The sequence below is a fragment of the Triticum dicoccoides genome, chromosome 2B (assembly GCF_002162155.2).
Source record: "Triticum dicoccoides isolate Atlit2015 ecotype Zavitan chromosome 2B, WEW_v2.0, whole genome shotgun sequence".
Classification (NCBI taxonomy): domain Eukaryota; kingdom Viridiplantae; phylum Streptophyta; class Magnoliopsida; order Poales; family Poaceae; genus Triticum; species Triticum dicoccoides.
In genome coordinates, this window is record NC_041383.1 from 723,568,691 (window position 1) to 723,581,932 (window position 13,242).

Sequence of the window (13,242 nt, forward strand, 5' to 3'; positions counted from 1 at the left end):
ACGGAGCCCGGCAGCGAGATGTCCTTCTTCCACACGGTGTCGCGGCCGCGTTCGTCATAGCAGGACCTCGTGCGCTCCATCAAGGACTCCCTCCTCGCACTCGACACCATGACCGGCACCAAGGTGCTGCTCCCCTCTCTCGTGTCTTTACCCTCTGACCATCAAGAGCGCAGCCACGACACCTTCCCATGGCTAGGGTTTCGAGGGTGGCGTCCCCTCCAACTCCAGCGTGGCGCCGACGATTCTTCTCCGCCCTGATGAACAACGCGGTGCTCTTCGACCAGGCCACCTACGCAGATCACGCCCTTCGTCCTCTCCGAGCGCCTCAGGGTAACGCACTCGCTCCCTCCCTCCGCCAGATCTATTCTTCTTGATTGCTTGCTTCCTTCCCGTGAGAACCGAGATCTCAGGATGGTAGGTCATGTCTGTGATGCATCATGGATTCGGGATGCTGGATTCGGCTGCTGCATCTTTGTTGATAGTTTCTGTGCAGATTTTTCTTGGTGTGCCTGATAGTTATAGCTAGGCTGCAATTGATTTGATATGACCATGCGGTGATCATTTGTCTGTTGTCACAGATATTTCATAGTCTGATTTGGACATTTATTGTATGTGATTCAACATCACCATTGATTTGTATTGTTTCACAGAGTTAATGTGGCTTGACGATGTTGACTGAAACTATCTAGATGACACCTGCATCTATGGATGCATAAGAATAAGCACCACACCTTGGTTCAATTTCTATTTGTCAATTTGGTTTAACTTGGACTAAACATATATAGATTCTGTTCCTGTTACCTCCACTTTTTTGCCTCAACAAGAAAGCAAAGCAATGACCCATTGATGCTTGTTATGGCCTCTGAAAATTGTAATTCACCTAGTCTTATAGGTTAATTATCTGAATACTGAAATTATATGGTTGGTTCATAGTTGCTGTTCAGGTCACTTATTTATAGGTTAACACTTGTTTCATTCTTGCATATTTGTGCAGGAAGGATTGTGTAGAACAGAGGAGAAGGGGCACATGATACCATCCCAGTTTGTTGGCAAACAGGCTCATTTTATTTGCTTTGCACAGATGGTTCTCTTCTCTGGTAGAAAGACATGGTTGTGTTACTGTAGCAGTCAACACAACATTGAGTAAAAGGCTGCTTCTCTTTCATCCAAGTGCAAATCGTGTATTGTTAAGGTTCTGATAAGTTTACACATACTTGTTAGTTCTGACTATGCCTCGCTTAAGGATCGATCAGTATTCATGAAATTTGTTTGTTGCATATGTTCGCACATGTTCGCACATGTTCCTATCTAAATTAATGTTGGATGTTTTTTTTGTGTGTGACATTCAAGTCACATATTTGCAATATATTGTTGGTATATGTTGTCTGAAACTTCTGCCATTCGACACAACACAACAAGCTTTAGAAGTAGCTTTCTTCCATCTACAAAAGCTGAGAGGGAGAAGGAGAGACACACAAGTTTACCACTGGATAAGCTGCTCCTTAATGTGAGGCACAAAGATTTACCACTGAATAAGCAACTCCTTTAGACATGATTGATGCCATAAAACAAAATAATAAAGTATTGTAACAATCTGCATCTTCGAGATTTAGAGGTGCACATGGATAATGCATTTTTTAATCCTTCTGCTACGGATTGCAGTTGGGCTCCACTGCCATTGGTTTGAAGAGTAAGGATGGTGTTGTCCTGGCTGTTGAGAAATGTGTCACCTCACTGCTGCTGGTAATTTTGCATCTCCACTTGTTAATTTGTATTGTTTCTGTTAATACTAATTATTTAGCTGTATGCGTGATAACTGTTGATGATCTCTTATGGTTGCAAGAGAAATGCATCCTTGGGCAAAATATCCATATTCATATATAGGTCCATTGTTGTCCCCTTCATAGCCTTTTGATTTTATTTTCACTATATATTTTTTGTTCTAAGCTTCAACTGTTAAGTGTCAATAGATACAGATATTATTATACAGGGTATATCCAATTTCTTAATGCTCTAACAGGGTAGGTTCTATTTTTAACCTAATTTATGTAAATCTATGGTAACTAAAGGTGACATTCTGCCAAATATAGACAAAATGATTCATGCCTACTTACCAGACTAGGAAAATAATGCACTACTAGACAAATACAGAAATATGTACCTGTTTGTTTTCTCAATGCAACTATCCCTTTGTTACCTTCATAACTTATCATCAAGGATCACTGGATAGATGATAATTGAATGAATTTTGTGTACTACTTTATTTATTGTCCCCCTTTGTCAGCCAAGTGTTTTTGTTTCTTGTTTGGATGATATGCACAAGTACTTAACATTTCATTTTTTACCCATAACTTGGTTGTGTTAATTAATTCGGATATACATGAAAATTATGTCGTACATACTATGTTATCCTCATTTGTCGGCCCTATAAGATTTAAATTTTTTGGGTAGCATGTAATTCATTTTCCACATGTTGCAATTCTCTTATTTCTACTATCTATTCATATCTGCAGATATCTAATATTCTTGTAAATATGCCAGGTATTATTGGGTAGCGGGCTACTTGGTGCTTCTCATCACAATTCGCCATGACCTGACTAAATCTTACCGGTCTTGATCTTACTAAATAGCACCCCATCACTTGCTGCTGTTGTTATTCATTATATCCTCGTTGTTATGTAATAGCAAGTTATGTAATAAAAGCTGGGTTATCTGGGCATTGTGAACTGCAGAATTTCATGTATCTTCTCTCTGTTTTTGAATGAAATATTGTATGTGTGTTGATGTAACAAATTGTTGCTTCTTGTTATTTGAAGTATTACACTTGTTTTCTGTCTATTTTGATTTAAATATTGGTTGTTTAATTATTGGCATATCGAAATCTGAGGAACATGACCATGACAGCAAGGACCCACAAACCAGAATCAGAAATTTGGGACCCACTTATCAGAACCTGACAATTGGGACCCATTTGAAAAAAAGAAAAAATGGGCTACAACCCAAAAATAAAAAGGCTGAATTATAGGGCATGGCCCATGTAGCTTACACAAATTGAAAGAAAAAAACAACAAATGGGCTGAATTAATGGGCTCGGCCCATGTAAAACACCGAATTGGACCGGGCTGATTCCTATCCATGTCAGCTTGCCACGCTGGATACCTACGTGGCCTGGGGAGGTTGCTAGTGACCAAAAATTTGGTCGTGGAACCAACGACCTTTTACATATCACAAAGAAGGTCATGAATGTCAGTTTATGACGGCCAGCTTTTGACCTTCTATTTTTGGTCACAAAAAGGTCACAAATGGAAAACAATGACCATTCAGTGACCAATAGTGGTGGTCACAAGTTGACATATTTCTTGTAGTGTGACGATTTGTATAGTGAGTTATGTGTTTTGATGACCCAAGTTTGTTCAGAGTCCTGGATGAGATCACGGACATGACGAGGAGTCTCGAAATGGTCGAAAGGTAAATATTGATATATTGGAAGGTTACATTCAAACACCGGAATGGTTTCAGGAAGTATCAGATAAGTTTCGGAGTACCGGGAGGTTACCAGAACCCCCCGGGGAACTAATGGGCCTTCATGGGCCCTAGTGGAGAGAGGAGGCCGGCAGTCAGGTGGTGGCGCGTGCCCCCCAAGCCCAAATATAATTGGACTAGGGGTGGGGGCGCGATCCCTTTCCTTCTTCTCCTTCACCTCTTTCCCCTTCTCCAGAAAGGAAGGGGGAATCCTACTAGGACTGGGAGTCCTAGTAGGACTCCCCGCACTTGGCGCGCCCCCTAGGCCGGCTGACTCCTCCCCTCCTCCTTTATATACGGGGGCAGGGGACACCCCAAAGGCACAACATTGTGTTAGCCGTGTGCGGTGCCCCCTCCGCTGTTTACACCTTCGATAGTATCATCGTAGTGCTTACGCGAAGCCTTGCGCGGATCATATCATCAACACCGTCATCACGCCGTCGTGCTGACGAAACTCTCCCTCAACCCTCTGCTGGATCAAGAGTTCGAGGGATGTCATCAAGCTAAACGTGTGCTGAACACGGAGGTGTCGTACGTTCGGTACATGGATTGGTTGGATCGTGAAGACGTTCGACTACATCAACCGCGTTAACTAATGCTTCCGCTTTTGGTCTACGAGGGTACGTGGACACTCGCTCCCCTCTCGTTTCTATGCATCTCCTAGATATATCTTGCGTGATCGTAGGAAATTTTTTGAAACTGCATGCTACGTTCCCCAACAAATACCACGCCACAAATACAACAATCATCCAGACTACACATAATTATTCAGGAAAAATTTCAATACCACAACACAAATACAACAATCATCCACATTACAAATAATTATTCAAATCACCAAAGCAAACTAAATAATGCAATATAAAACTTGTCCCGAATACAAACCACACATGAATTAAATGAAAATGAATAGAAAAATGAGTTTTGTTACTGTCCAGCCCTTTACCAATGGTGCTCAATGAGATCCTCCTGAAGATGAAAGTGGGTGTTTGCATTTTCAGTCTCCTTGTATGTCTGAAGAAAAACTCTAATGCGGTTAGGGTCTCTAGCTGGTTTGACACGGCTACCCACATTATCGTAAAAGAACTCCAAGTTCATGCCCCTCTCATCTTCGAGAATCATATTGTGAAGAATAACACAACATGTCATGATGTTTTCCCAGGTCCGCTTGTCCCAAAAACGAGCAGGACCGCGAACAATGGCAAACCTAGATTGCAAAACCCTGAATGCTCTTTCAATGTCTTTTCGGGCTGCCTCTTGCACCCTTGCAAATTCACATTGTTTTCCAGTTTTGGGTTCTTTGATGCTTTTGACAAATGTGCACCAAGGAGGGTATATACCATCTGCAAGATAGTACCCCTTTGTGTATTCATGCCCATTGATAGTCTAGTTGCAAGTGGGAGCATCACCACTAGCAAGCCTAGCAAACAAATGAGATCGTTGCAACACATTGATATCATTGAGAGTGCCTAGCATACGAAAAAAGCAATGCCAAATCCATAAATCCTCGGATGCTACGGCTTCTAGCACAATTTTTGCATCACGAGACTTGCCACAATACATTCCCTGCCATGCCTTCAGGCAATTTTTTCAATTCCAATGCATACAGTCAACGCTACCTAGCATGCCAGGCCATCCTCTTTCGAATCGGACGAATCATCGAGCAAAAACTTCTCGCACGGGCTCAATTCCATCTACATGACCAAAAATCGCACGCCGCGTCAACCAACTATGCATAGCGCTCGGCACAAAACACAAGTAAACACTCACCGGCTGCTCGTGGGCGGTGGCTCTCGGGTGATTCAGGGGGCGGGCGATGCCGGGCGGTGATGGCGACTAGGGGCGGCTCGAGGGCGGTCGATCCCCGGCGGCGACGGCGACCAGGGGCGGCTCATGTCGCCGGATCTGGCGGGGCGGTGTAGCGTATCGGTGGTAGAGGGTGGGGATGCCCCTGAGGGAGTCCTGGATTAGGGGGTCCTCGGACAGCCGGACTATATACTTTGGCCGAACTATTGGACTATGAAGATACAAGATTGAATACTTTGTCCCGTGTCCAAGTGGGACTCTCCTTTGCGTGGAAGGCAAGCTTGGCAATTCGGATACGTAGATCTCCTTCTCTGTAACTGACTCTGTGTAACCCTAGCCCCCTCCGGTGTCTATATAAACCGGAGGGTTTAGTCCGTAGGACAACAACAATCATAATCATAGGCTGGCTTCTAGGGTTTAGCCTCTACGATCTCGTGGTAGATCAACTCTTGTAATACTCATATCATCAAGATCAATCAAGCAGGAAGTAGGGTATTACCTCCATCGAGAGGGCCCGAACCTGGGTAAACATCGTGTCCCCCGCCTCCTGTTACCATTAGCCTTAGACGCACAGTTCGGGACCCCCTACCCGAGATCCGCCGGTTTTGACACGGACATTGGTGTTTTCATTAAGAGTTCCACTATGTCGTCGCGATAAGGCTTGATGGCTCCTTCAATCATCAACAACGATGCGGTCTAGGGTGAGGTTTTCCTTCTCGGACAGATCTTCGTATTCGGCGGCTTCGTACTGCGGGCCAACTCGCTTGGTCGTCTGGAGCAGATTGACAGCTACGCCCCTGGCCATCAGGTCAGGTTTGGAAACTTGAACTACACCGTTGACATCCACTCATACTTGATATTCGACGGATTTGAGCCCACGTCAGGAGCGCTGAATAGTCACGACGGGCATGACTTAGATCTGCCATCGGACGGTGTTCGGGATATCGCACCTGCGGCTTCCCTGGCCTTTAGTCTGCAGCAGATCACGCCATCCGAGGACGGGTGGATGGACCCCATCACGGAGGCCGTACATTCATCGGCGCTGGAGCCGAACACACACTTCACCTCCAAAGAGATCTGTGTCATCGGACCCTCGGACTGGTCTCCGGCCATAGGTTCCGAACCGCGTGCGCCCGTGCCTATCGAATCTGATTGGGCACCGATCATGGTGTTTACCTCCGCGGATATATTTCAGCACTCACCCCTGGGCAACGTGCTAAATTCATTGAGATCTCTCTCGCTCTATCAGGAGACTCTTGGCCGAACTATGTTCGGCTTGAGTGGGAAGCGGATGACGAAGAAATTCGTTCCCCACCCACCACCCACTTAATAGTCAATGTCGATGACTTAACCGACGTGCTCGACTTCGACTCCGAAGACATCAACGGTATGGACAACGATGCAGGAGAAGAACAGGAACCACCGCCCACAGGGCGCTGGACAGCCAGCTCATCATATGATATATATATATGGTGGACACCCCCAAAGAAAACAATGGCGATGAGGCAACGGAGGATAATCCCTTGGGTAAGCAATCAAAGCACCGGCATCATCGGCGCCGCTCTAAGCGCCGCCATGGCAAAAATAGCAATACCAGCACAAGAGATGATAGCAATCCGGATGGTGCCGAAGACGAAAACAATCCCGCCCAGCCAGACTTCGAGCAGGCCAAGCGGAAGGATGGGCAAGCTAGCCCTAAGGAGCAGGCAACAAATGGAGAATCAGAGGATGACAATTACATGACCCTCTCCAAAGACGAAGTGAGCCTTGGCGAAGAAGAATTCATCGTGCCTGATGATCCCGTCGAGCAGGAGTGCTTCAAGCGCCGGCTTATAGCCACTTCAAAAAACCTGAAAAAACAGCAGCCGCAGCTTCAAGCTGATCAAGACCTGCTAACTGATAGATGGGCCGAGGTCCTGGCTGCCAAGGAATATGGACTCGAGCGCACAATTAAAAGTTACCCAAAGTGCAGGTTGCTACCTCAACTCGAGGAGGAGGCATCAAAGCCTACACTACCAGCACATGATGTGGATGACCGGCCACCTCGTGGCCGAGACAAAGCGGCGTATCATCCCGATCACCAGCCCGCACCCCGCCGTCAATCAAACAAAAACACTAAGGCCCAGGGCTACACGCAGGACCTGCGAGACGTATGTGAAAACAAATCAGGACAGTCAAGATTGATCCACGGATCACAGGGCGCGCCACAACGCGTGATGATGACCGTCATGCCGGATACACTCAAAACAAGTCCGGCCGGGCCGAATACAATAGACCAGACTCATTTGAACTGCTTCATGATGTAGCCCAGCATAGAGGTGCCGCAAACCCCCTATGCTTCACTGATGAAGTAATGCATCATGAATTCCCAGAAGGGTTTAAACTCGTGAACATTGAATCATATGATGGTACTACAAACCCCGCGGTATGGATAGAAGATTTATTCCTCCACATTCACATGGCCCGCGGGGATGATCTACACGCCATCAAATATCTCCCACTAAAACTCAAGGGACCAGCTCGACATTGGCTGAATAGCTTGCCGGCAAACTCCATCGGAAGTTGGGAGAACCTGGCAGACGCATTCCTGGATAGCGTCCAGGGCACTTATGTGCGACCATCGGATGCTGATGCTTGAAGTCACATAACTTAGCAGCCTGGAGAGTCAGCTTTGAAATTTTGGACTCGGTTCCTCACTAAAAAGAACCAAATTGTCGACTGTCCGGATGCCGAAGCCCTAGCGGTCTTTAAGCATAGCATCCGGGATGAGTGGCTTGACCGACATCTCGGGCAAGAAAAGCCAAAGTCCATGGTAGCCCTCACGACACTCATGACCCGCTTTTGTGCGGGCGAGGATAGCTGGTTCGCTCGTAGCAACAACACAACAAGCAATCCTGGCACATCAAAATCCATAGACAGCAACGACAAACCACGACGCAACAAGCACAAGCGTCGCAAAAACGGCGACAAAGCCAAAGACACGACAGTCAATGCCAGATTCAGTGGCTCTAAGTCCGGTCAGCAGAAAAATCCATCTCAAAAGAACAATTCAGGCCCGTCCAGTCTGGTTCGCATACTCGATCGTCCATGCCAAATTCATGGCACCCCGGGAACACCAGCAAATCACACCAACAGAGAATGCTAGGTCTTCCAACAAGCCGGCAGGTCAGGTGCCGCAAACAAGGAGCAAGGGTCTCAAAGCGATGACGACGACAAGGAGCCCAGATCACCAAACAAAAGAGGGCAAAGGAGATTTCCCACACAAATAAAAAACGGTGAACATGATAAACGCCATCCACATCCCCAAACGGGAACGGACGTGCACTTTTAGGGATGTCGACTTAACGGAGCAAGTCGCCCCATAATATAAACTATGGCCGATCACTTTCGATCATACAGATCGTCCGACCAATACCAACGAGGGTAATTCAGCCGCACTTGTCCTCCACCCAATAATTTACGGGTTCCATCTCACACGAGTCCTTATGGACGGAGGCAGCAGTCTAAACCTGCTGTATCAGGACACAGTGCGCCAGATGGGTATTGATCATTCGATGATCAAACCCACTAAATAAGTTGGAAATATGCCCTAGAGGCAATAATAAAAGGATTATTATTATATTTCCTTGTTCATGATAATTGTTTATTATTCATGCTATAATTGTGTTATCCAGAAATCGTAATACATGTGTGAATATATAGACCACAACGTGTCCCTACTGAGCGTCTAGTTGACTACCTCGTTGATCAACTAATAGTCATGGTTTCCTAACTATGGACATTGGATGTCGTTGATAATGGGATCACATCATTAGGAGAATGATATGATGGACAAGACCCAATCCTAAGCATAGCACAAGATCGTGTAGTTCGTTTGCTAGAGCTTTTCCAATGTCAAGTATCATTTCCTTAGACGATGAGATCGTGTAACTCCCGGATACCGTAGGAGTTCTTTGGGTGTACCAAATGTCACAACGTAACTGGGTGACTATAAAGGTATACTACGGGTATCCCCGAAACTATCTGTTGGGTTGACATGGATCGAGACTGGGATTTTTCACTCCGTATGACGGAGAGGTATCTCTGGGCCCACTCGGTAATGCATCATCATAATGAGCTCAATGTGACCAAGTGGTTGGTCACGAGATCATGCATTACGGTACGAGTAAAGTGACTTGCCGGTAACGAGATTGAACGAGGTATTGGGACCGATGATTGAATCTCGGGCAAGTAACGTACCGATTGACAAAGGGAATTGTATACGGGATTACTTGAATCCTCAACATCGTGGTTCATCCGATGAGATCATCGTGGAACATGTGGGAGCCAACATGGGTATCCAGATCCCGCTGTTGGTTATTGGCCGGAGAGCTGTCTCGGTCATGTCTACGTGATTCCCAAACCCGTAGGGTCTACACACTTAAGGTTCGGTGATGCTAGGGTTGTAGAAATATTAGTATGCGGTAACCTGAAAGTTGTTCGGAGTCCCGGATAAGATCCCGGACGTCACGAGGAGTTCTGGAATGGTCTGGAGGTGAAGAATTGTATATAGGAAGTCCAGTTTCGGCCACCGGGAAAGTTTCGGGGTTCACCGGTATTGTACCGGGACCACCGGAAGGGTCCCGGGGGTCCACCGGGTGGGGACACCTATCCCAGAGGGCCACGTGGGCTGAAAGGGGTAAGGAACCAGCCCCTGGTGGGCTGGTACTCCCCCCTTGGGCCTCCCCTGCGCCTAGGGTTGGAAACCCTAGGGGTGGGGGGGGGCGCCCCACTTGACTTGGGGGGCAAGTCCCCCCCCCCTAGGCCGCCCCCCCTTGGAGATGGGATCTCCAGGGCCGGCGCACCCCCCTAGGCCCCCTATATAAAGAGGGGGGAGGGAGGGCAGCCGCACCCTAGTCCCTTGCGCCTCCCTCCCCCTCCGCAACACCTCTCCCTCTCGTAGAGCTTGATGAAGCCCTGCCGAGATCGCTGCTACTTCCACCACCACGCCGTCGTGCTGCTGGATCTCCATCAACCTCTCCTTCCCCCTTGCTGGATCAAGAAGGAGGAGACGTCTTCCCCAACCGTACGTGTGTTGAACGCGGAGGTGCTGTCCGTTCAGCACTAGGATCATCGGTGATTTGGATCACGATGAGTACGAGTCCCTCGACCCCGTTCTCTTGAACGCTTCCGCTCGCGATCTACAAGGGTATGTAGATGCACTCCTCTCTCTCGTTGCTAGATGACTCCATAGATTGATCTTGGTGAAGCGTAGAATTTTTTTATTTTCTGCAACGTTCCCCAACAGTGGCATCATGAGCTAGGTCTATGCGTAGTTTCTTTGCATGAGTAGACCACAAATTTGTTGTGGGCGTAGATGTTGTCAATTTTCTTGCCACTACTAGTCTTATTTTGCTTCGGCGGCATTGTGGGATGAAGCGGCATGGACCGACCTTACACGTACGCTTACGTGAGACAGGTTCCACCGACTGACATGCACTAGTTGCATAAGGTGGCTAACGGGTGTCTGTCTGTCCCACTTTAGTCGGAGCGGATTCGATGAAAAGGGTCCTTATGAAGGGTAAATAGAAATTGGCATATCATGTTGTGGCTTTTACGTAGGTAAGAAACGTTCTTGCTAGAACCCTATTGCAGCCACGTAAAAACATGCAACAACAATTAGAGGACGTCTAACTTGTTTTTGCAGCATATGCCTTGTGATGTGATATGGCCAAAAGTTGTGATGAATGATATATATGTGATGTATGAGATCATGTTCTTGTAATAGGAATCACGACTTGCATGTCGATGAGTATGACAACCGGCAGGAGCCATAGGAGTTGTCTTAATTATTGTATGACCTACGTGTCAATGATTAAGCGCCATGTAATTACTTTACTTTATTGCTAATCCATTAGCCATAGTAGTAGAAGTAATAGTTGGCGAGCAACTTCATGGAGACACGATGATGGAGATCATGTTGTCATGCCGGTGACGAAGATGATCATGGCGCCCCGAAGATGGAGATCAAAGGAGCTATATGATATTGGCCATATCATGTCACTATTTGATTGCATGTGATGTTTATCATGTTTTTGCATCTTATTTGCTTAGAACGACGGTAGTAAATAAGATGATCCCTCATAATAATTTCAAGAAAGTGTTCCCCTAACTGTGCACCGTTGCGAAAGTTCGTTGTTTCGAAGCACCACGTGATGATCGGGTGTGATAGATTCTAACGTTCACATACAACGGGTGTAAGACAGATTTACACATGCATAAACACTTAGGTTAACTTGACGAGCCTAGCATGTACAGACATTGCCTCGGAACACAAGAGACCGAAAGGTCGAACATGAGTCCTATGGAATATACGATCAACATGGAGATGTTCACCGATGATGACTAGTCCGTCTCACGTGATGATCGGACACGGCCTAGTTGACTCGGATCATGTATCACTTAGATGACTAGAGGGATGTCTAATCTGAGTGGGAGTTCATTAAATAATTTGATTATATGAACTTAATTATCATGAACTTAGTCTAAAAACCTTTGCAAAAATGTCTTGTAGATCAAATGGCCAACGCTCATGTCAACCTCAACTTCAACGCGTTCCTAGAGAAAACCAAGCTGAAAGATGATGGCAGCAACTATTCGGACTAGGTCCGGAACCTGAGGATCATCCTCATAGCTGCCAAGAAAGCATATGTCCTAGAAGGACCGCTAGGTGAAGCACCCATCCCAGAGAACCAAGACATTGTGAACGCTTGACACTCACGTGCTGATGATTACTCCCTCGTTCAGTGCGGCATGCTTTACAGCTTAGAACCGGGGCTCCAAAAGCGTTTTGAGCAACACGAAGCATATGAGATGTTCGAAGAGCTGAAAATGGTTTTCCAAGCTCATGCCCGGGTCGAGAGATATGAAGTCTCCGACAAGTTCTACAGTTGTAAGATGGAGGAAAATAGTTCTGTCAGTGAGCACATACTCAAAATGTCTGGGTTGCACAACCGCTTGTCCCAGCTGGACATTAACCTCCCGGACGAGGCGCTCATTGACAGAATCCTTCAGTCGCTCCCACCTAGCTACAAGAGCTTTATGATGAACTACAATATGCAGGGGAAGGTGAAAACTATTCCTGAAGTATTTTCAATGCTGAAATCAGCGGAGGTGGAAATCAAAAAGGAGCATCAAGTGTTGATGGTCAATAAAACCACTAGTTTCAAGAAAGGCAAGGATAAAAAGAACTTCAAGAAGGACGGCAAGGGAATTGCCGCGCCCGGTAAGCCAGTTACCGGGAAGAAGCCAAAGAATGGACCCAAGCCTGAGACTGAGTGCTTTTATTGCAAAGGGAAGGGTCACTGGAAACGGAACTGCCCCAAATACTTAGCGGACAAAGAGGCCGGCAACACTAAAGGTATATGTGATATACATGTAATTGATGTGTACCTTACCAGTACTCGTAGTAGCTCCTGGGTATTTGATACCGGTGCGGTTGCTCATATTTGTAACTCAAAATAGGAGCTGCGGAGTAAGCGGAGACTGGCGAAGGACGAGGTGACGATGCGCGTCGGGAATGGTTCCAAGGTCGATGTGATCACCGTCGGCACGCTACCTCTACATTTACCTACGAGATTACTTTTAAACCTCAATAATTGTTATTTAGTGCCAGCTTTGAGCATGAACGTTGTATCTGGATCTCGTTTAATACGAGATGGCTACTCATTTAAATCCGAGAATAATGGTTGTTCTATTTACATGAGAGATATGTTTTATGGTCATGCCCCGTTGGTCTATGGTTTATTCTTAATGAATCTCGAACGTGATGTTACACATATTCATAGTGTGAATACCAAAAGATGTAAGATTGATAATGATAGTCCCACATATCTGTGGCACTGCCGCCTTGGTCACATTGGTGTCAAACGCATG